Source organism: Lissotriton vulgaris, chromosome 9, assembly GCF_964263255.1.
Source record: "Lissotriton vulgaris chromosome 9, aLisVul1.2, whole genome shotgun sequence".
NCBI classification, from domain to species: Eukaryota; Metazoa; Chordata; class Amphibia; order Caudata; family Salamandridae; genus Lissotriton; species Lissotriton vulgaris.
In genome coordinates this window covers 993,184,394-993,206,950 of record NC_141697.1, presented here as the reverse complement: position 1 = coordinate 993,206,950, position 22,557 = coordinate 993,184,394, and the positions used below count along the sequence as shown (strand labels likewise).

The 22,557-nt window shown below is 43.6% G+C and overlaps 1 protein-coding gene and 1 pseudogene across 4 annotated transcripts in view; one reads left to right on the top strand and one right to left on the bottom strand.

Annotated features, from left to right (window-relative positions):
• Positions 1 to 11,703: 11,703 nt before the first annotated feature.
• LOC147692693 (uncharacterized) lies at positions 11,704 to 13,289 on the bottom strand (annotated as a pseudogene).
• A 2,667-nt stretch (positions 13,290 to 15,956) lies between these two features.
• The window catches only part of SAMD4B (sterile alpha motif domain containing 4B), a 1,107,967-nt gene continuing 1,101,366 nt past the window's right edge, over positions 15,957 to 22,557 (top strand). For 2 of the 4 annotated variants that reach the window (XM_086938870.1, XM_086938872.1), the window contains exon 1: positions 15,986 to 16,100. The gene's annotated coding sequence lies outside the window, so the exon portion shown is untranslated. Of the gene's footprint in view, positions 16,101 to 22,557 lie in introns of all 4 variants that reach the window. The other 2 variants (XM_086938873.1, XM_086938871.1) reach the window with 2 other exon arrangements.

Below are 22,557 nucleotides of genomic sequence, written 5' to 3'. Positions count from 1 at the left end.
CAGTTGTCTCAATGCTTTATTTAGTTTTTGTTTTGTGTCCTTAGTGCTTTGGTGTACCATTCTGACACGCTGATTCGGGCCACTTTTTGGTTTTTGCAGCTATGTATGAACTTACTGTGCAAGCTGTTAACTAGAGACTCCCAAGCCTCTATCCCCAATGCTTTTGCTCCTGTAGTAGTCAGGAAGTCTGTGCAGGACTCATGATTTTATCTACAATGTTTTCATTCCATGATAACCGATTTAAATTGTACAATTGAGTAAAATGCGTCAGTGCACTTGATGGAAGAGACTTTTCCCTGAAGTTGGTTAATGTGAATGATTGGGTATAGTGATCACTTTCTGTTCTTTCTATTATATTAAAGTTTGTAATGCTGGGGAATAGATCTGGGTCTGCTAGAGTGTAGTCAATGGTTGCACCTGATTTTCCCGTCACTCTTGTGAATGCTGCCAGTCTATCTTGCGGGCCTCGACCGTTTAAAGTGTATAATGCTTGTTTGTTTAGCAGTGCAGCGCATTTCTTGCCCAATGTGTTGCGTCTTGTTGTATTGTTACTCCTGACAGTTATTCCATTCGGTAGATTTTTCTCTTGAGCTTGCATCAAGTTCATGTTGAAGTCACCGGACAATATTATGTTGGCGTTAGGGTGTGTTGTTTTTAGAGTTTTGATGGTGGCGGCCAATTGTTGCATGTGTCTTCCCTTTTGCTTATGGGCTAGGTTAATGTAGATGTTCATTATTATCAATGTGCAAGCAATATTAACTTCGAATTTAATGCATTGCATCCAGCTTGATTCCAAGTCGATATTTTCTTCTTCCCATCGGATTTCTGTGGCAATATATATTGATAAACCACCCTTTGCTCTTCCATGTGTTGACTCCTTTTTGGCTGGGTTTAAATGTTCTTTATAGCCTATAATCGGCGTATATGTTGTCTGCCAGGTTTCTTGCAGCAGCAGTATATCGTACTGTAAAATAAATTTGGCGAAATCTATTTCCCCTATTTTAGATGCCAAACCATTCACGTTCCAGGAACAGATGTTGATGTCCTGTGCTGTGTTTGATTTAGTTTGGGATTTTGTTCATGCAGCTCCTTGTTGTGTACTTAATGATCTCCGATGTTGATTGACCTCTTGTTGAATTTTATCTGGGTGTGAGATTGTAATTGTGATTTGTCTTGTGAATGTGACATCATCCTTTATTTGTTTGTATGTCTCCGGGCCTTTTGCTCCTTTTAGGATACCCTCTATGCGGTGGGGGGGTTCTAGGGGGCTCGGGTAACGGAGAGGTTCCACTTCTTTTAGTTCTATGCCCCATTGTGCAAATACCTCCTTGTGCCTCAGGATCTGTTCAACGACTGAGTAATTTTCCCAGGTGGCTATTGTTTTTTCAACTCCTGTTTGGCTAGTTATAGATTTGAATTCTATTCTTAACAAATCGCTGGATGTTATATGGCTTAGAGCTGGCAAGGTTTTGAGTAGCTTTATAATTGTACTTCGGTTTAGAATGTCGTGGGGTCCTCTCGATTTATAATGTGGAATCAGTTCTATCTGACTTTGGGGCGTGGGCAATTATTTTTTGTTATAATCGGTCAGAGTCCCTAATGTTAATTCTATTGGGTCTTGTCGATGTATTTTGCTGGACTCGACTAATTTAATTTGGTCTTGTTGTATCTTTCCAATATGCTCTATTGTGCTTTGCGATTTTGCGTTGTTTTGCGTTTCATTATTATAATTTCTTATCTGCCTTTCACCTTCCCCACTTGTTGCTGTATCCTGCTCCATTATTACTTTTTCGTTTGTAATTTGGTTCTTAGATGTTTGCGTTAGGACTGGCTTTACCAGTTCTTTGTTTTTTTCTTTGTCTTTTTCCTTTTCGGCCGACGACTTAATTATGTCATAATTTTTGTTAGTTGACAAGTTTCCGTTTTTTGTTTTGTTTTTGCCGTCATGGTTTATTGTGACTACGGATTCTTTTAATGCCGAGTTTTTATGATTCATCATGCTGGGTGGCTTACTGCCGTTTTCGTTATTTTCCTCTGATCTTTTCTGGATTGGTGTCGGCGAGGTCTGTGGTGTAACTTTGTTTATTTTGCTTTTCCTTGCTTTCCTCAAGTGTTTGCGTTCCTGTTTTGAAAGGGGTTTTGCCAAAATTCCTTGTTCCTTGCTTTGTAACTGTTCGTTTGGTGGTAAATTTTGATTCACGTATGGTGTTGAGCCTTCTAATTGGGGGTGTTCCTCTGTTCGTTCCCAGTCTTTCTCTGTGATTGGCAAATTGTTTCCCTCTTTTGATGGTTTGATGTTGATGGTATGGGTGTCCTTTTTAGTTCCTTCTACCTCCTTAAGCTCTCCTTCCGTTGAGGTTGTGTGATTTAATTGTGTGTCCCTTACTACCTCCTGCAGCTCTGACATTATCGTCCGGATGGTTGCAAGCTTGTCGATTATTTGGTGGCAATGGCACGTATAATAGGTAAAGTCCCGTGCTTGTTGTACCTTGTTTATTATGGCATTTAAGTCATGTAGTTTTTGATCTATTCCATGCACATATAGTGCTACTGCGTTTAATAGCTCAACTTGGGTGTCCAGCTTATCGGCATGATAAGTTGCTGCTGATCCTATCGTCTTCATGGTACCGAGTAGCTGGTCCCAGAAAGGTTCTGTTGATGAACTTTCTTGATATTTCTTGAAGTGTTGTTCCTCGTGTGTCTTGATATCTTGTCCTGATGCGGGTGATTTTTGGGGTTCTGGGTTGTTGGCTGGGGTGGCTGGTTCAGTTTCATGAGGTGGTCTGAACTGGGCGAGTGGTACGTGAGGTTGTGAGTCTACAGGTTTGTTTAGTTTTGTGTGCAGGCTGTCGAAGCTGTCATAACTGTCCCGCTCAAGCTCCAGGTTACCGTCCTGGCTCCGGTCTTCACTAGGCTGCCAAGCGGTTTGTTGAGCTATTTGAATTGTTTGAGGCCATTGATTTTGCTGCAGCTTTAGTTGATTTATTTGTGCTTGGCTGGTCCGGTGTTTGGGTGTGGATGCCGACTCCCGTTTAGGTCCCTGTTCGTTGTGTACTACGGCCTGAATAGCCTGTTGGCGGGGTCCATGATGGACAAATAGTGGGCTCTTGACTGAGTTAGTGCAACTTCCATCCTCTGTTGTGGACAGCTTAAAGGCCTTGTGCACTGTGTCCTCAGTACTTATTGACCTACTAACTTTTTCCTTATGTATCTTAGTTTCTGGGCTGCCCCCCCTGTGCTTGGACTCCTTGGTTTCTTTTACCTCCGTTGCCTCCTTTGATTACTTGGCTGCCTTAAGCATCTTTTGCTTCCCTGGGGATAAACTGCGACATACTTTTAGGAAATCGGTGATGAGTGCCCGTTTGCTGCTTATGCTGTTAGTTTTAATAGGCGTTTTAATAGGCGAGCCGGTTGCCCAGATGGGGGTCTGAGTCTTGTTGCTTGGTTGTATTTGATCCCATTCTGTTTTGCCCCCCGTGTCCTGTTTATTGTATTGTTCCGGTATCAATTCCTGGAACGATTCCTGCTCCCTTTCTCTTGGCTTTGCCGCATCTGATTTGTCCTCAGATAAATCCTCCATTAAGTTCTCTATTAGATCCTCTCCTTCCTCTCCCTCTTTTTCTGGTTTCAGATGCTTGGCACCTGGTGCCCCCTTTATTTTCCCTGATCTCATGATGGTCTACTGCTCACACTTGCTCTCTCTTTCTTCGGCCTTTGACACAGCCACTGCCACTGACTGGGCTACTGCTTTGTTGTTCGTGCCTCCGCAGAGCACCTGTTGCTCCTACTGCTTGCAGTTTCTACCACTGCTAGGAGGTGCTGGACGGTGTAATGATCTGCGGTTCCTGCCGCTACTAGAGAGGTGTTTTCGCAGCTCCTGGGCCCCTCGTTATGGCACCCCCTGCCGCTAGCGCGCCCGCATCAGGAGGGAGGATTGCTTTCACTGAGTGGGTGTGGTGGCTCGCTCCTGTGGGACCCTCCCGCCACTGCAGGACGCTTTCAGCGAGATGTAGGGGTGCTTTCGGGCTCCTGCCGTTGGATATAATAGGAAATAATGATAATGAAGTGATTGCTCCTGCCGCTACTGACCCGTCAATGTAGAGCCCTCCTCCTGCCCTCCTACCGCTTTTGGACGCTTGCGGCGGGAGGGAGAGGTGCTTCGTGGTGCTTTCCACTGCTCCTGCCACTGCCGCTGCCGCTATGGACCCCCGCTGTGAAATGCGGCTCCTGTCAACTGCCGCTGCCACTGCTGGGGGGCTTGCTGCTGCCCTGCCACTGAGTCCCTGGACTTGGTAAAGGCTCCAGTACAGGGTGCACAGAGATTTACCCCGGCTACCACCCCGAAGGCGACAGACTGGGTGAGACGGCGTTCACCTCACCTCACCTCGCCATCACCATCGCCTCGGCTCCTCAAGATGTTCACGCTGCTAGTTCAACCGGGGCAAGGCGGTCGACCTGGACCTAGACCACGATCCAACTGGTCCCTATAAGGAAGCCCGGTAAGGAAGCCAGATGCCGGACCTGACGGCAGAAGTGAAGATGGGGCTCGGCGTGAGCTCTGCTGCAGCTGCGGCGGCCTCGGCGTCTCCCTGCTCTCCTGCTCACTGCGCAGACTCCACTCAAAGTGAAACTGTACAATTTCTTGGATAGAGATTTTTCTGCAGAAATGTCCTCCGATGTTGCCTTCATCTCTATTTTCGCTGACATTGTGATGTATGACGTGATGGCGGGCAATAGCAATGGAGTAGTCTGCAACTAGCTGTATGCCCATATTTGCATTCCATAATTTTAGAATAACAGCATTATAATCATTAATATATTTGGAGACCTGTGATCTTTTCAGACTATATGTATTTTTGGGTGATTTTCTTGTCAGTGTATGCCTGACTGCAGATACAAATCTGTTCACTCTTCCTTTGGAGATAATAGGCCTTGGAAATGCAAAAGACACCTTATATAAAATTTTCCTTTGCATCTTTATCTTCGGCGGCAATATTTGCCACATCTATGTGTTTGGAAGCATAGAACTTGTTATCTTAGGGTTTTGTTATTATTCTCATCTGGGATGGCGCGGGTAACATACTGTTCTATGAAAGACAGTACACACTCATCACTATCCGTTCCAAATGTTGGTGCATCCATGAGAGCATGTGTATATGAGGAGCACCTCTGGCCTGGTACCCTTTTCCGGGAAAACAAATCTGTAACTTTTCCAAGAGGAGAAAAAATGTTATTGCATATGAAAGCCAGCATTGCTTGCAACCTGTGATTAAAATACCTACGTACTTTAGCAGGATCCAAAGAGCAGAGATCTCCTGCTGTTTTCAAATTAACATCCTTAATGTTAGAGTTTGCTTTTCTTTTGTAGTAAATCATTTCATATATAATCTGCGCAAATAAGTGACACAAACCAAGTAGGTGCACCTAAGTTTCAGAGCATACACTTAAGTTCTTCATGACGACAAAACCAGTATTTATTTGTTCCACGATAGCACGCCATCAAGTTATAATATAGATTTTCCTCATTATTTTATCTAATAAGAACAAACTCCCTTGCAGAAACATTTTGCAGATTAACTCCTATCTTTAGAATATGGTTCACAGCATAAAACAAACTCACATAACAGATGGAATATATAGGGAATACACTGGACGAAACCCAGGGTCCTCTGAATATAGTCTTGTTGGCCTGTTTTTAGCTGCTGGTATTTGTACAGGTCCATCATCGTACTGATCGCCTTCTCCTGAGGGAAATAGCTATGTAAAGCTGCCAGCCTCTAAACGTTTTACCCACTCACTCATTAGAGCTCCTCTAGCTTTTTTCATTTGAAACAAATCAATGGCTTCCCCAACAACTTCTTCTGAATGGAATGGATGGATACTGTAGTGCTCATATATTTCTTCTGCCTTCTCCTTATTCACATTTTTTTATCTGCCCACTTAATTGTAGTGCTTCATCATCAATACAATTTACATCTCCAATAATATCAACATTTCTGCAATTAGTTCAAGTATAATGTTGCTTTTTTTAACTTTATTCAGATCCACTAACTCTTCACAGATTTTTTTATTTTTGGTGGGCACTCCATTTACTAGAATTAATCATTGGTTCATCTACATCTGGATCAACACTCACAGTGTAATTTTTTAAAATATCTAAATGTAAATAGATAACTCTTCCTGTAAGTCCTTTCTGAAGTTCTGTTGGTGGTAGTTTCCTTGTTTTAGGTCCCATTCAAACTATTGCTTGAAATGGATGGACAGCTTGTATTAGGATTGACTCATACACATTTAATTGTTCAAGCTCTTCTAGGACTGGTACCAAACCTAATCTATTATGAATTGCCCTAGCTGGCATGTGATATCCTCAAATTTATCATAATAATATTTACATATTGTTTGCTTTATGCCTCAATCAAACCCTTCTTCTACAAATAGATATGCACCAAATTTCTGCCACTCATCTCTGTTATCTTGCTCAGTTTTCAAAAATATAGAAAGTTTGGTTTTTGTAGTGAATGCGGAGGCAACAAATACAAACATACTCAGGTTTCTTAGAAGACAGTGCATTGAACTCGCCTATCTCTTTTCAACATTTTTCAATACTAATCTAGGTGTCCAGTTGCTCTACACCTTTAGTCACTACCTCCTCATTTCCCCTATAGACTTCTTCAGGACCAAACAAACAGAACTGAATGTCTTCACAAACTTTCTCAACCTCTGCCACAGTACCATGTAATACAGCTTAATTCATATCTCCTAAACATCAAGCTGGAGTTTTTACATATTAAAATCTCTTTACTATATTTTACATTTATTCAAATTAACTGAGAAACTTAGAGCCGTAAAAGGCTACAGATGTGCACTCTTTTTTAGGTTTTGCGTGGCGTTGCAGCGCAAAGCGCTGCTCACCTCGGCGAGAGATTTTGTGAGAGAGGACTCTGAGAAGAGGGCTTGAAGCCCCGCCCCTCATTTCCATTGGCTGGTGTCATCATTTATGCTAAACGGTGGCTGGCCATTGGAAATTAGCTTTCTGGGTTGCCTCCCTTTGGCTTTTTGCCCACCCGGACTTGCTCGTCTGGTTTCCTTCTGTCGCAAATGAATTCTTATCTTTACAAGGCATCACGTGTACTGCACGCTCCGAGATTCCTGCAACGATGCTACCTTTACGCTGGAGCACGCACCAGTCGGCTCTCTCATTGGTTAGTGATTAGAAGATAGCCACCCTCAACCCATGGGTGTGTGTGCTTCACAGATACAGGCTATGCGTGGGAAATCACAAATTCCTGCATATTACAGCAATGTATGTCGTGTTTAATACGAACGTCAAAGTGGAACAATATTTGCTCTGATTTCCGTTTTTAACAAAACGAAATCTTTACAAGTCCGAAAATATCAGTAAATGTTTAATTTGGCAAACAGCATCCAGAAATACCCCAAACAATAAAAAACACAAAATCAATCGCCCTTACTACAATACACTGCATGTCGGTGAACGAGCAATTAATCGATCCCACTTTTACAAGCATATTTAAAAGCGACCCCTCAACCCAAGCAACACCTTTGGGTTCTTACTAAATCACCACAGTGGTTGGTGTTGCGGCTTTGTCGACGAACGGTACTCATTGGACCTATTTGGGAAAGATAACGGGTTGAGTAGGAGTTTTTGGGTTTAGTTTTGAATTGACAACATGTACTTTACATGCGAATATCACCACCAACAACTTCCCTCTTTGCGCTGTTTTATTAAACTAAGCACATTCCTTTTGTATTGTTTTTGAAGTTACGGATACTGCGCTGTTTTATTAAGCTAAGCACATTCCTTTTGTATTATTTGTGAAGTTACAGTTAAAGGGGTTGTGCTGGTGCTAATTATACAACGTCTTGTTGTTTTGACTGCCGTGATAAATTGCAGGGGTTAGCCATCCCTGGTGCATTATAACGATTATTTTTTTAACTTTATACACAATAGGGGAGGGTGGTTAAATTAATACCTCAATATGTAGGTAAACCACAAGCAGGTGGATTTCATGATAAAATAACACTGTGAAGTATCGTGTTTATGTTAGAGCTGCAGTCTTTGGAACTGGTGAACAAGGTCCTAGTCTCTGCTTTGGCTCAGCATCCTGTGATTCTGGGCAAATCAGTTAATCTCCCCGTGCCTAAATAAAAAAACATAAATAAAAAGGAATGTAACCATGCGTAATGTAACCCGCTCCAATGCCTTTGGGTCGAGTTTGCAATACATAAACGTACAAAAAATAAATAAATAAGAAACACTACTTCAACCTTCTATTTACATGAAAAAGGAAAGCACTCGGTTGCAGAGCCGCCTCCACATTTTGATATTTTTAGGTCTAGTGTGGGAGAGGGGCTTTTCGGTGTTAACTTTTCCATTCAGTTTCACATAATGTATGCCAGCGATCCTAATCCGTCCGGTGGCTCTCTGTATTCTGGTTTCGCATACAGGGAGACTCTGCGCTGAATCATTGAATTCTCTGCCAATGGGTTTCCCAGCGTGTCAGCTCAGCTGTTTAAGGCAGTCTATCACGGCAGTCCATGTAACCACACCCTCGAAATGAGTCACCCGACATACTGTTGGCTAGAGTGAAAAATTGTCTAGCAAATGCAACAAAGAATTTTAAATTTTATTAAGGACACGGAGGCGAGAATTATGCTTCTCTATCTTTACTAACAAAATACCGCAGCAAAAGAGTTAAACTTTAAACATGCATAACCCGGAAGAACAACCCCTTCCAGGGCTGCACCAATAGCATCACAGTAATGAGTATAAATGTCTATATGATGTAGACACTTCCTCTTTCTTTGCAATGTCCCACAACCAAATCAGGAACAAATTGAACTTGACGTAGAACACATGAGAAGAAACCTTCCAAACGCTGAAGTCTGGTTACAGATCTGCAGGACAGCTGAACCTTTAGGATTGGGCGCCTTGATCACCTGAAAAAGGAAAGATAGCCATAACACCCATGGTGAACTGAGAGGAAAAACATTCACAGAAGAGAATTGGGTAGGTAAAAAGCAAGAATTCAAACATAGCATCAATAAATGCAAACATTATCAATAATAATAACAAAGCATATTATAAAATAGAACAAGACATCCTGGGTGGGATAATTCTCGCCTCAGTGTCCTTAATAGAATTGAAAATTATTTGTCGCGTTTGCTAGACAATTTTTCATTCTATGTCAGTCCACAGAGGCTCAAATTATGTTAGTTTAAAGTTGCTCCACCACAACAGACGCAATATCCACAATAGCTTTGTGATAAAAGGTCTTAAAAGTGGATTCAGAAGACCAGTCAGCCGCAGTCATGATATCTTGTAATCTAGACCCTGTAAGAAGGGCTTTCAAAGCCATAGAGCCTCTAACAGAATGAGCCCCAAAACTGGAGGAATCAATGCCAGCTAGAGACAATAGCTAAGTAAGCCACCTGGCTAGAGTAGCTGAAGAGACTGGGCGGAAAGGTCTCTGAAGGGAAATTAAAAGTAGACCTGCTACATCATTTCTAAATTCTCTAGTATAATCCTCATAGGATTTCAAACATTGTACAACACAAAGTTTACTATGATGTTGAAGAGCAGGATAAGAAATACATTTAGAATTATTTTTAGTACGACGAGAAATTGTAAAAGAAACTCCAGAGGGAGTAAATACTCTACCTGCTAAATCTAGAGCCCGTACGTCTGATACACGTTGACATGAAATAAGACACAGTAAGAGAGTGAGTTTTGCCGATAATTGTTTGCGCGACAAACCTTCATTAGCCGGCCAAGATTGTAAAAATCTCAAAACTATGGAAACATCCCATAACGTTTGATACTTGGGTTGAGGGGGATTTACCAACCTGATACCACGCAAAACCTTACAGACCAAAGGATGCTCACCAACTGGTCTACCATCTTTATGAGGGTGTCCCGCCGAAATGGCAGATCTAAAATTGTTGACAGTTCTGTAAGCCATGCCAGATTTGGCTAATTCAGACAAGAAATTCACAATCACAGACTCGAGACCCCAAGGAATCACTTTGTTGCTCACCACACCAACGTACCCATCGACGCCAAGCGGACTCATAACGCTTGTGAGTGGAGGGTGCCCAAGATTGGGAACGAAAGAAGAGAGCGTCTTGCGAAACTCCCGGCTCTTGCCAGCGTCGCCGGAAAGTCTCCAGGCCATGAGAGATAATTGGCCTTGAAGGACCAAAGGATGAAGAAGGCCTACTGGATTGGTTAACAACTCCGGAAAGGACCGGATCCGAATTGGAGGAGTACAAGAGAATGTCATTGCTATCGGAAACCACACTTGGGCTTTCCAGCAAGGTGACACCAGGACTATTTCCGCTCCCTGTCGGCGAGTGTGGGCTAGCAACCGTGGTATCATTACGAATGGTGGAAATGCATATAGAATGCCCGTCGTCCATGATTGAAGGAAGGCGTCTGAGCTGATCGCTAACGGATCCGGACGCCAACTGTAAAATAGGGAAAGTTGTTTGTTGAGTCGAGATGCAAACAGATCTAGAGCACACGGGCCCCATTTGGAGTTCAACGCTTGGAACACACTGGGATGAAGTTTCCAATCGCTGGTGTCCCTCAGAAACCTGGAATTCCAATCTGCCACCACATTCAAGGAGCCCGGAATGTATTCCACCGTCACCTAGATGTGATGATCCAGACAATAATGCCAAAAACCTTTGGCAATTTCCACTAAAAGACAGGACCTGGTACCTCCCAGACGATTGATGTAACGTAATGCGGACACATTGTCCATGCGCAGAAGTATACAACTTGCCTTCTGACGAGAAAGACTCTGAATAGCAAAAGAACCCGCCAATAGCTCTAGGCAGTTGATATGAAGCCGCAACTCCTCCTGGGACCATCGACCCCCGGTCTCCAATGTCCCGCAACGAGCCCCCCAGCCCCAGCGACTGGCGTCGGACTCGATGATGGTATCCAGTGTTGCTGCAAAGATGGCCTTGCCATTCCAAGCATCCATGTGTTCTAACCACCAATTGATTTCTAGGCGAGCCTCCCGAGAGAGTGCAATCTGTTCTGCATAATGCAAGCCCTTGCGAAGATTTAAGATTTTCAATCTCTGTAAGGCCCTGAAATGAAGAGGACCCGGAAAAATCGCTTGAATGGATGCCGCCAACAACCCGACGAGGCGGGCTAATGTCCTCAACTATATAGTCGGAGAGGCAAGCGCTCTCCTCAACTCCTTCTTCATGGCAGTCCTCTTTTTGAGAGGTAAAAGAAGTTGAGACATCACAGAATTGACCTGAAAACCCAAAAAGTCAATGACTTGCGAGGGAATCAGGAGAGTCTTGGGAACATTGATAAGGAAACCCAACTCTTGAAGAAGACGAATAGTCCAGGATAGATGCAACTGAACTATGTCGACCGACTGACCCATGATCAGAATATCGTCTAGATAGATAATTAGTCTGACCCCCCTCTCTCTCAACCACTGAACGACCGGTCTCATGAGTTTCGTGACCCACCATGGAGCAGACGAGAGACCGAAGGGCATGGCCGTAAACTCGAACCATTGATTGCGCCACTGAAATTGGAGGAAGCAGCGATGAGGAGGAAAAATGGCAACTGTCAGGTAAGCATCTTTTAGATCTAACCGAACCATCCAATCGTGGTTTAACAACATGTCTCGTAAGAGATGAATACCATTCATCTTAAAATGACGGTACACAACATCTACATTGAAATCTTTCAGGTTCAGAACTAGTCGAAAGCCAAGATCTTCCTTGGGTACCAGGAAAATTGTGCTTACAAAACCGTGCTGATGAAGATCTGTTTGTACAATAGCCCCTTTGAGCAACAAAGACCGAATCTCCTCATCGATGAAACTCTTCTCTACAGTGGAAAAACTTAGGGGTCTCGGACGTACTGATTGTGTGGGAGTGGAATAAAACTCTATCTGGAAACCCCAAACAGTCTGATGGATCCAAGGGTCTGAAGACAGGGCCTCCCACCTGGGAAGGAACTGTGCAAGACAACCTCCCACCATGTGATCACCATAATGCAAAATGGGTACCTGAATACGAGGAGTCTCCAGACTGGAACTGCTGGCCTCGGTAGTTGCCGCGTTGACCACAGCCTCTGTTTCTGGTGGGATAAAATTTTGACCGTTGGGCACCTCCTCTGCCTCTCTGATCTGAACCTCTAGAGGTCTGATTTCCTCCTCGGCCTGAACCGCGACCTCTGAAACGGCCGGCCCTGTTAAAAACACCATTATGGAAAACATTTTTTATATTGGCTTGAGCTTTGTCTAAAGCCGAAAAAGTAGCCACATATTTCCCCATTTTCTTCACAAAATCGTCACCAAATAGCATGCCATTGGCTAAAGAACCAGGTTCTGTAGTTGCCATTTCTGCTAGTTGAGGGTCAATGCGCATTAAAAAGGATCTTCTCCGTTCTGTAGATAATGCTACATTCGCATTGCCTAAAAAACACATGGCGCGTTGCGCCCACTCCATAATTTCCGAAGGATCCAGGGGAGTACCCTTGTCCTTAGCGACGACTGCAGCGTCTAAAATTTTAGTTAATGGACCAGAGATGTCCAAAAGCTTATCCAGACATCCCTTCCAGGCTCTATCCAGTCCTTTCTTTGGGTCTTTTGCGAATTTACACATAAAGGTAGCCATATTGGGATCCAAATCGGGAGTATCGGTCACCTTGCCTAATAAAGATGGTCTAGGACACTCAGAGCGTAGGGTGGCTCTGACTTGATTCTCAAAACCTTGACGGATATTATTTTGAACATAATGTGCCACTTCCACACAAGGTTGCTATTCTGAAGAACGAGGATGGATTAAATTTTGGGGGTTGAAAAACAAATTCTTAGGTTGCACTTCTTGTGTGTCATAAAAGGTGTGTTTGGTCTTTTTTATCTTCTTCTTAGGTTTTACAGATTCATCAGAGTCTGCAGTGTCAGGAGACAAAGGAGACAAATCATCCTGTAAGCCAAGGAACCATGGTCTAAAAGGACACTTTTCGCTACGTTCAACAGGGCTTCAGCTGAAGTCCGGGAGGATGAGGAAGAAGTGCCAGCAGACTTAGATTTACGTTTTCCTGAAGACTTTAAATTCTTGGCTAAAGGCTTTAGCGCCTTAATGAGCGCTTTATTCATTAAACCCCGGACGTGGGCATCCTGGGTTTCAGTGGGTTGCTCCTCCATAGTATCATCGTATAGTTCCTGATACTCTTCATACTCATTATATTCCACCCACTTATCCTCCTCCTCAGCGTAATACGCCATGTCAAAAACAGGAGGGTATGAAGGAGTTCAGGGGAGGGAGAACCCAAGGGCTAAAAACGACCTTAAAGTGAAAAAAGAAAAAAGAAAAACTTTTGGTCAGAAACAATATATATTTATGTGGCAGGAGCAAGCCCTCCAAAATCTCCCCTAATGCAGTGCATTCATCTGGAAACGCTCCAGTCAGCGTTCAAAGAAGAGCTGGGATTTGACAGGCAGAATTCCACACACAGCGCAAGAAGCCGGTAATGAAAACATCCACCGGCATCTCGCGCATGCGCAGAACGAGTAGGCGGGGCCAAGCCAGAGCCTGCTCCCTCGCGCACCGAAGTATGCAGCTCCGCTCCCTCGCCACGGCCAGGAAACGGCGTATTATGCGGAGGACACCGAAGGCACAATAAGCAAAAAAAAGGTTTGAAAGAGCAACGCAAAGACGCGCGTCAATATTAATTAAAACTGGAATGGAAACTAAAAATATCGGGAAGCTAAAAGCGACCTTGTACATCAAACTAAGACGCGCAAGCTTGTGGAAAACAAAGGCAGTGTAGAGCGCTCACAATATCAGTACAAATATGCATATAAACATGTCATTAAACATTACAGTTACAAGAAAGTAAAGGAAAGCACTTATCTCGCTGCTGCAGCAGCAAAGAAAGAGGTAGTGCCTACGCCATATAGACATTCATATTCATTACTGTGATGCTATTGCTGCAGCCCTGGAAGGGGTTGTTCTTAAGGGTTATGCATGTTTAAAGTTTAACTCTTTTGCTGCTGTATTTTGTCAGTAAAGATAGAGAAGCATAATTTGAGCCTCCATGGACTGACATAGAATCTGCAGTGTCCATACCTGCCCTTTTACAATGCACTCGTATGGGTAAATGGCTGCCTTCCCCCATGTTTGCTGAATGATCAGTGTGAACCATGTGAACCATGACCTTGACGATGGAAGTCAGTGCCTGGGGAGTACATGCCCAGCAGGGGGGATGTGTGTATGTATTTACTCAGCCTTTTAGGCAGCATGTGCTCGTCCTTTCAGCATCACAGGGGCAAGCTGTGATTGGTCCTTTGTCCGGGGAAGTGAGCAGATGAGACACAGAGCCCTGGGGCGGGGGGGGGGGGGGGGAGACACCGCCAGACTTGCAATATCTTACAGAGACTTAGTACTGATGCTGTACATGGTCAGTCTGTGCCAGACTGGTGGAGGATGAATTATCACAGGCGTGGGAACACACCCTAGGGGGGGGTGTGCATATGTGGTGAGGAGGAGAGACTCTGGTGAAATCCATAGGACTTTGTGTAATTGCGCAGAAGCTAATTACACACATTTCACACACCCTAAGCAAATTGGGTTTAGGCACCTGTATTTGATTTTTGCTCCTCAATAAGTTTTTGCATCCTGCTGTATTGTGCCCAGTGCTTTAAATGCGCCGGTGCTCACAGGTATGGACGACCGTCTCTTATGTTCTACCCTAGAGTACCGGAGAGTATCAGCACTCACGGGCCTAGCTTCAACGCAGGTGCTGCTGCGCCATGAACCATGAACCCTCCCTTGCAGCACCTTGTGGTGCTCAAAGCGAGCCTATGAAACAGGGTGGACGCCCAGGCTGAGCTGGAACCTGAGGGAGCAGCAGCTCTTGACTCCAGGACAGAGCCATCTATGTGCGCTGCTGTGGGAGTCCTGAGAGAAGGGGTTTGTTGCTGGGTGTTTTCTTTATCTTAGTGGGGGCAGAAAGGCGACTAAAACCTAATGAGCTGGGCTGAGGCGCGCTTGGCTCATGGCGATACAGCTCTCTAGCACGCAATTTGCTTTAAAGGCTTGCAAATACTCGCCCATCAGCAATTTAAATAAAAGGTATTCGCACGAAAGAACACACGTGCCAATTTCCTGATTAACTTTAAGCAAAGAAAACAAGCATTAGAAATGTAATAGGTCTCGTCTTTCATTAAGTTAGAGCCATTTGCTTTGCTATACAATACCATTAGCAAAGCAAATGGCTTTAACTTAATCAATGTCGAGACGTGTTGCATTTTCAATGCTTGTTTTCCTTGCCACAGTGGTCTTAATACTGGCGGTACAGTACAATACTGTTTGAAACTAGGTCCTATGTAAAGCGCTCTGACACCTTCGGGTAAAGTTCGCGCTATATAAAATCGCACAAATAAATACATCGGGGAGATCAGTAGTCAGTGGGTGCTTCCTTTCGGGTACATAGTGCCTTTCAAACGGCACCATTCCCAGTAAATAGGCACCTTAACCCAACCCTTTCTTACCACCCCTTTAGCTAGCAACTGACCCCTGTACTCTTGCAAGCCTCAGGCCTCTGTGCATATCTCTTTCTAGCGCAGCACAGACAGACGTCTGCGTTCATGCGACGCTCTGCAACTTCATGCCTACCACATTTATAATACACACCACCAATTGCTGAACGGAACAAAAAAAGAATAACCAATGGCCGTCAAGTGCATGTTATTCTATACCGACAAATCAGAAGAGACAGTATCCTAGCTTGGAACCAATGGTAAGCCGCTTCACCAGGAGATCTTCGCGTTCTCCGTGTCCAATCAGCCAGGCTCGTTCTTCGAACAGTTGGCTAGCGCTAAATACGTACTCATTTCTCAGCGTAAGCCTCCGCACGCGTTGACGCAGGGACGTCACCCTGGCCCGCAGGAGACGCGGTACGTGCCCCCTTGCCGTAATGACGCAGCTGGGCCGCGCCGAGCGTCGTGCTGCGGTGGCCGCAGTTGGCTGTGGGGCGGAGCGGCTAAAGCGGCACCCAAGAACTCAACACCGGTTGGAACGTCGGGATTTGCGGGGTGAGTGCTGAACCTGAATGTTACCGGACGTGACGTGTCTAGAAGTGGTGCGGGGACGCACCTAGAAACTGCAAACAACAGGCCTGAGTGCTAAAAGCTGCGTCACAGACTGGGGTGGGACTTGAGGGGGTGGGGCCTAGTAGGATATGGTGGGGTCACAGGGGACTAGAGGGGGTCTTGAAAGAAGTGTTTCTTAGGGTGTTTAAGTGGCAATCTATGTAATTGGTAGACAGGGACATTTGGAATCTGAGTGGGTGGAGCGTCAAGAGTCCTGTCAAGGATGTGCGATGGATAAGAGACATTCTGTAGCTAAGGAGATGGGGTATTCCTCATGCAGGAGCTATAATAGCTCTTTAGGGAGAAGATGCAATGGGTGCTCCTGTATTAAAATGTCTGAGAGTTTGATGCAGAGGATGGTGTACGTTCTTTTATTTAAAGATAAGTGATGCTGTTTCTATTGGACAAGAGTCTTGGAGCACTTTTGGTGGAAGAGTTCCAACTAAGGCAGAGCAATACTAAAACGTAAAAGATGTGACAACGGGCGGTTGTAGCAAATTAAGAACTGATGAGATCATGCCTCCGAGTTAGAGAACATATAGTTTGAGGTCAAGTGGTATAGGACATTCATTATTCTAAGAAAACTACATTAGTAAAAGATGCGAAGAGGCTCAGAGTGGTATGAAAGGCTGGCGTGTTTGGGAGAAGTCACGATGTCCACAAGGGAACTGAGCAGACTGAGCAAAATCAACGTTGCTCGATGGGTGTGGCTTTGGGGTGTTCGCATTGGGACCTGAAGGGACCTATGGGTAAGAGCAACAGGTTGCCGAATGTAGACATAGCTTAATTGAAGCCGTGCACCTTAGGGTGTAATCTGCTTTAGTGGGTAAAGGGAAAAGTCACAGTAGAAAGACAGGGATCGTAGGAAAGCCAACGCAACCACGGGATGTAAAGCTCCCTTGGGCTAAGATCAAAGTAGCGGAAGAGGGTTTTAGCTAACAGATTTATGGACCATTTTTAGGTGAGGGTTTTTCGTATACCCTCGCCACTAGTGTAGTGAACCCAGGCCGTGAAAATGGTTTTAAGGTGCATGAAAGCAACAGACTAAAGAGCAAAGAAACGACTAGTCCAACTGAACACAAGCAGGTCCTGACAGTTTGAAAGCATTAATCCACCTTGCTCAGCAGCCAATCGGATATTTGTGCGCTTGTGCTTTAAATGCGCCGGTGCTCACAGGTATTTCGTCATAAGTACGGTTTAGGTATCTTTGGTAGTTTCCTACGACTAGAACCCTTGTACTAGGCAAATGCTGTAGTTTGTGCCGTTATTCAGGTGGTTAAGAAGAGACGACTCATCGCCTTTTATACTATTTTGACTGGGATGGACACTTTTTTGGGGGGATTGGGGGGGGGGGGGGGAGTAGGTTGGAGTTTTATAGAGCGCAAACTCGCCCCGAAGGTATCGGAGCCCTTTTTTTAAAACAATTTTATTACTTTTCGATATTACATTATAACTAGGGCTCCCGGTTTTATGGTATTTATTTTTTAAATATTTCCGTCTGTATTTATCCATATTTATTTTTTGCTAATTTTATCTGTATTTATCCATATTTATGTTGGGTTTTGTGGAAAAATTAAGCTGAAATTAGTATATTTCCACATGTATTTAACCGATAAATATACACTCATGCTTGAATGCCTGCCAGATTTGAGTGCTGTGAACACCCACATAAGATAAATCAGTGCACATAGATGAAAATATGCACATTTCATTATCAACCTTGTAGATATCTACTGCTGTTAAATCCTCTTTACTAAAATTACTTTCTTTTACCCCCTTTATCTATCAATCAACACACCTATTGGCCTGGCAGTCATGGTAGACAGTATTTAGAATTACTCAAAATCAACCCAATTTCCGTTTTATCCACATTTAAAAATAAATACAGACAAGAAAATTAATGTTTTTTGTCTGTATTTATCTGTAAAAATCAGTAAAAACGGAAAACAGGGAGCCTTAATTATAACATTGACACAGTACATATACATCTTCATGCAGGTTACATGTGCTGTGAGATATTGCACAATGAGCTTTAAGAGCCAATATTGATATCATAAGTAAAATAACTTAAGAAGTTAGACATCCACGCAGTCACATGCCTGCCAGATTAGTGATTTAGGTGATGTAGCATACAGTAACTGTACTGCGTGCTACATCCTATTCCTGTGTACGTTCTAATTGTCTTACATATCGAGAATAAACAAACAAAATCTACTCACAAATACCCCACTCCAGGGGTGTGGAATTTAATAAAATATCTACTTGTCAATGGGGCAGGTTGCTTCATAAATCTACTTGCCCTGTAACAAAATCCACTTGTCCCTTTTGTGCCTTGTAATGTGGCGACAAATTACGGCAGGAATCTCATTATATAAGAGTTCTGATATAACCTCTCTAATTATACCAGGGCTCGTACCATAGTAGGGTTGCATACTAGCATTTCCCTTATGCTGCCATGTTTCTGCAGGTCTACATACTGAGCTAATGTATTGGTAAGAAATAGTTCAAGGGTTGGAATGCCCTTTTGAGTCTGTGCAAACCTACTAACGTGCGTGTTGGGTTTGCACCAACTCTTTTCAAATCTTTTCCCGTACTGAAAAAGGTTGGAAATTTACTCCTGACAGTCACAGACGTAAAACTTCTTTCAGGGTTGGGAAAAAAGTGGTTAGAGGAAAAGTGAACTTGAAACTTAAGATTTTCACATGAGCCAATCTACACATGTGCTCATGCTAAAATGCAGTTCACAAATCATTTCTAGGAGTACTATTTCTTGGCCTACTTCTGTAAATTCTTGTGAGTTCATGGAAACTGTATATATGCACTTAATGCAAGGATATATACCATGGATGCACTTTTGAGACTTTCGTTAATAATTGGGCTTCTTATTAGGCCTGGCGTTAACCATGACCTATTGTGTTTAATAAAATTCTGTCTCGCTCTCTTTTTTTTTTCTCCGTCTATCAGATGGCTTCACTGTCAGTGACAGTATTCTTCTCTTTGACAAGGAGCATATTGGCACACAAAGTAGTTTTGTTCAGTGCCCGGAACTGCTGTGGCAATGTGTGCTTTTTGAGACTAAAAACAATTTTTGCTTTTGCCAATGATTGTTAGAATGGTGAGGGCCCAGCAGCTCCCACACGGATACGGTTTTACAAAAACCATGCCTGAACAAGTTCCGCATTGACAAAACCAAAATGCTGACCACCAATTTCAGACCTACTGGCTTTGCCAATGCTTGTTTATTTTTGTTTCCAGTAATCATATTTAAACTGGTTACACTGATTTTCCATTATGAATATTTTTGGGGAAATACAAGCATATATCAACATGCTGCTAAATGATACTGCAAAGATATGGTACCTAAAATCTTACAGTAGCAAAATGGGTTTTTTCCTACTTGCATTTTTTTTTTAACATTTTATTTTGAAAGCAAAGAATCATCACTCTTGCTTTGAAGCTTCGGCAAATATTTGCATTTAATCAGAGAGCATTCTGGGAGCATTATACATAGCCTCATATTACTAAACTTTGAAAACGTGTATACACATTTATACTGAAACCAATGTCAGTAGTGCAGGCCGAGCTTACAGTGTTTACTTTTAGTGCTAACCCTAATAATAAAGGCTTTGCATTAATAAACCATAAATACAAGCTTGAACAGCATTTAACACATGGACACAAATATTACCTTAACTGCAGACATTGCCCTTTCCTGATCCATAAAGTGATAATGTAAACTGGCAGCCAAAGGGTTTGTGCTGTAGGGGGTTGGGCCTACTTGTCCCAAGGACAAAATACACTTGAAAACTTGTTGCCCTTGACCCCAAACAATATGTCCTGGGAGTCGGGCTATAGGAATTCCACATCCCTGCCACTCCCTCCAGTCCTATGCACGCTCGTACAACCAAATCAGTGCTGACTTTTTTGAGGCTCTTGAAACTACTTGCAATAATCATTCATCGTGTTTCGTGGCCCTCGGGACATGATCCCCCTTATTGCATGTTATATTGTGTGTAGCTAAGGGTACTGTAATGGTCTATGTCCACTGCTTTAAGTGACTCCCTCATAACATCCCATTCTACTGCTATTGGGATTTTGCATAGGCCTCTGAGCTCCTCTCGACGTATGGCAGTACTCTCTGCACTGCCCCAACGGAGCAGTTCACTATGCCAGACGTGTTCCGTAGGTGGCTAAGGTATCAGAGCTCTTTATATAACCACCAGTTACCTTACAGATGGACACATTTATTTTGTTAAGCACAGGGTAATTGAGTGATTTGCCCAAAATCACAGGATGTTGAGTGTCCCTGCTGAGACTCAAACCCGGTTCCCCTGTTTAGAGGTTTTCTGGTCTAGCCTAGGCCACATGCTCTCTCATTTGGTGTTTTGACAAGCCGGGGCTATTTCAAGGTAAATGTCTGGCTAACGTCAAAGCATTGTGTGGATACTAGATAAATGGATTATTTTAACTGCTACCAATGGCGAAGTTGCGTCTAAAGGCATAAACCTGTAATTGACAGAAAATAATGTGATAAGGAGTTCATTGCGTCTAAATGTGTCCAAATAATTTTGATTACACCTGGAACAGTTATATTTAATTATGGAGGGGAGATTGAAACAGTAATACAATTTTTGTTCCTTATCAGCTTGTCATACAACAGATTTATGAAACGGGAATACGGACGTTTTCTGCATATATAACCCTTAAAATTGGTGAGCAAATATGCTTGTGCCCATGACTAGTTTTTGTTTGGAATAGCCTTAAGATCATTTCATTGCATCCCTGGAGGAACACCCTACAGGGCAAATAATGTGACATGTATTATCTTGTTTTGAGTTGAACAAATTGCTATTTTAATGTACTGGAAGCACATATTACCTCCTCGGCTGATCTCCCTGTCACAGTCCTAACATCTTTGAGCATTAGCTCCTCTCCGCAGCCTTAAGTAAAACCAAAAAACACACACAGCTTTTATCCCTTCCCTCTAGGGCGCATCCTGTGTTATATAGAAACTCGGACCTCATATATGGAAGTCCTGTTGCTTTTGTTTTTGCAGGCTAGTTTAATGGCATGTCTACGGAATGTGCCAAGGGTCTGCACTAGTAACTTTACTTTGTTCGGGTAGAACAGGGCATTAGAGTTCCTGCTTTAGCGGGACCAGCTCCTGTCCCCTATTGGTGGCATTGTTGTTTGGTACAACTCGTTCAATGCTGATTGGGGTGGGGGACCTGGTGGTGATCTGCTTGTGGATCTCTGGCTGGGGGCAGAGTTCAGGAGTCCGCTTCTGGTTGTGTTCAGCTGGTGCTTCTCTGGCTGGGGAAGAGTTCAGGAGGCCTACTTTGACTGAGATTGTGCAAGCCTCTCAATTGGAAGTCTCGCATCTGGGTATCATTAAGCAGCACTAGTCTCAGGCATTGGTTGTTACTTGTTTCAGAGAGCCTGTGCTGTGATTGGCCTGCGTACGCCTCTTTAGGGTGTTTCTCTTTGGTACGATTCTCTCAATTCTGATAGGGCCACATTTTGTTTGTTTGTTGGTTGATTGGCGGTATTGGCCTGCATATTAGTTTGGGACATTTCCATTGGTGGTTAGCTTTCTGCAACAGTTGTTGGAGGAATCAGGAACATTGTTAGTTTTGGCCTTTTTCATTGGCCCATGGTTTTTCGAGGTATGTATGTATGGTTTGCACCCGACGGAACAATTGCGGGAACATTTGGAGGTGGAAGTGTACTCGCTTTGAGGAGAGGACAGTGATTATTGGATAATAACATAGCATTCCTAATTTGACTGGGCTAAAGTCATTTCTATTCTAATCTTGAGTATAGGACATAAACTGCTTTGGAGATACGTACTTAAGTGTAATAGGACCTTTTTAGGTTTCGCCTGGCGTCCACTGCGCAGCAGTGTTCTCGCAGGCGAAATCTTTTGTTAAGCAGTACCGGGCTTTGTCCCGCCTGTCTCTTCCATTGGCTAGCTCCATAAATGGAGGCTAGCCATTGGAAGAGAGATGCGTCAGTCATTGTGGGAGCAGATTCGTGGGCGTTCCGGTGATTTTTTTCTCTCTCCGCCCCTTTTACAACGTCATGCGGCAGTGGGTGGTTGTTTTTCTCCAAGGGTTTTTTTTAACCATTTATTTATTTTCTTATATAGCTCAAGAATTCGACTCCCGAAGGGGTATCTCCGCGCTTGTGTTCTTACCATAAGCCAGAGGTCAGTAAACCAACAAAAAATACAAGGTTTTAGATAGTCAGGAACAAATGTGTCTTTAAAAGTTTCCTGAAAGCTCCTAGATTGGGATTTTGTCTCAGGGGAGGGGGTAGGGTGTTCCAAAGAGTTGGACCCCCATAGGAGAGTGCTCTACCACCCTGCCTTTCCCTTTTAATCCGCGGGACATGGAGCAAC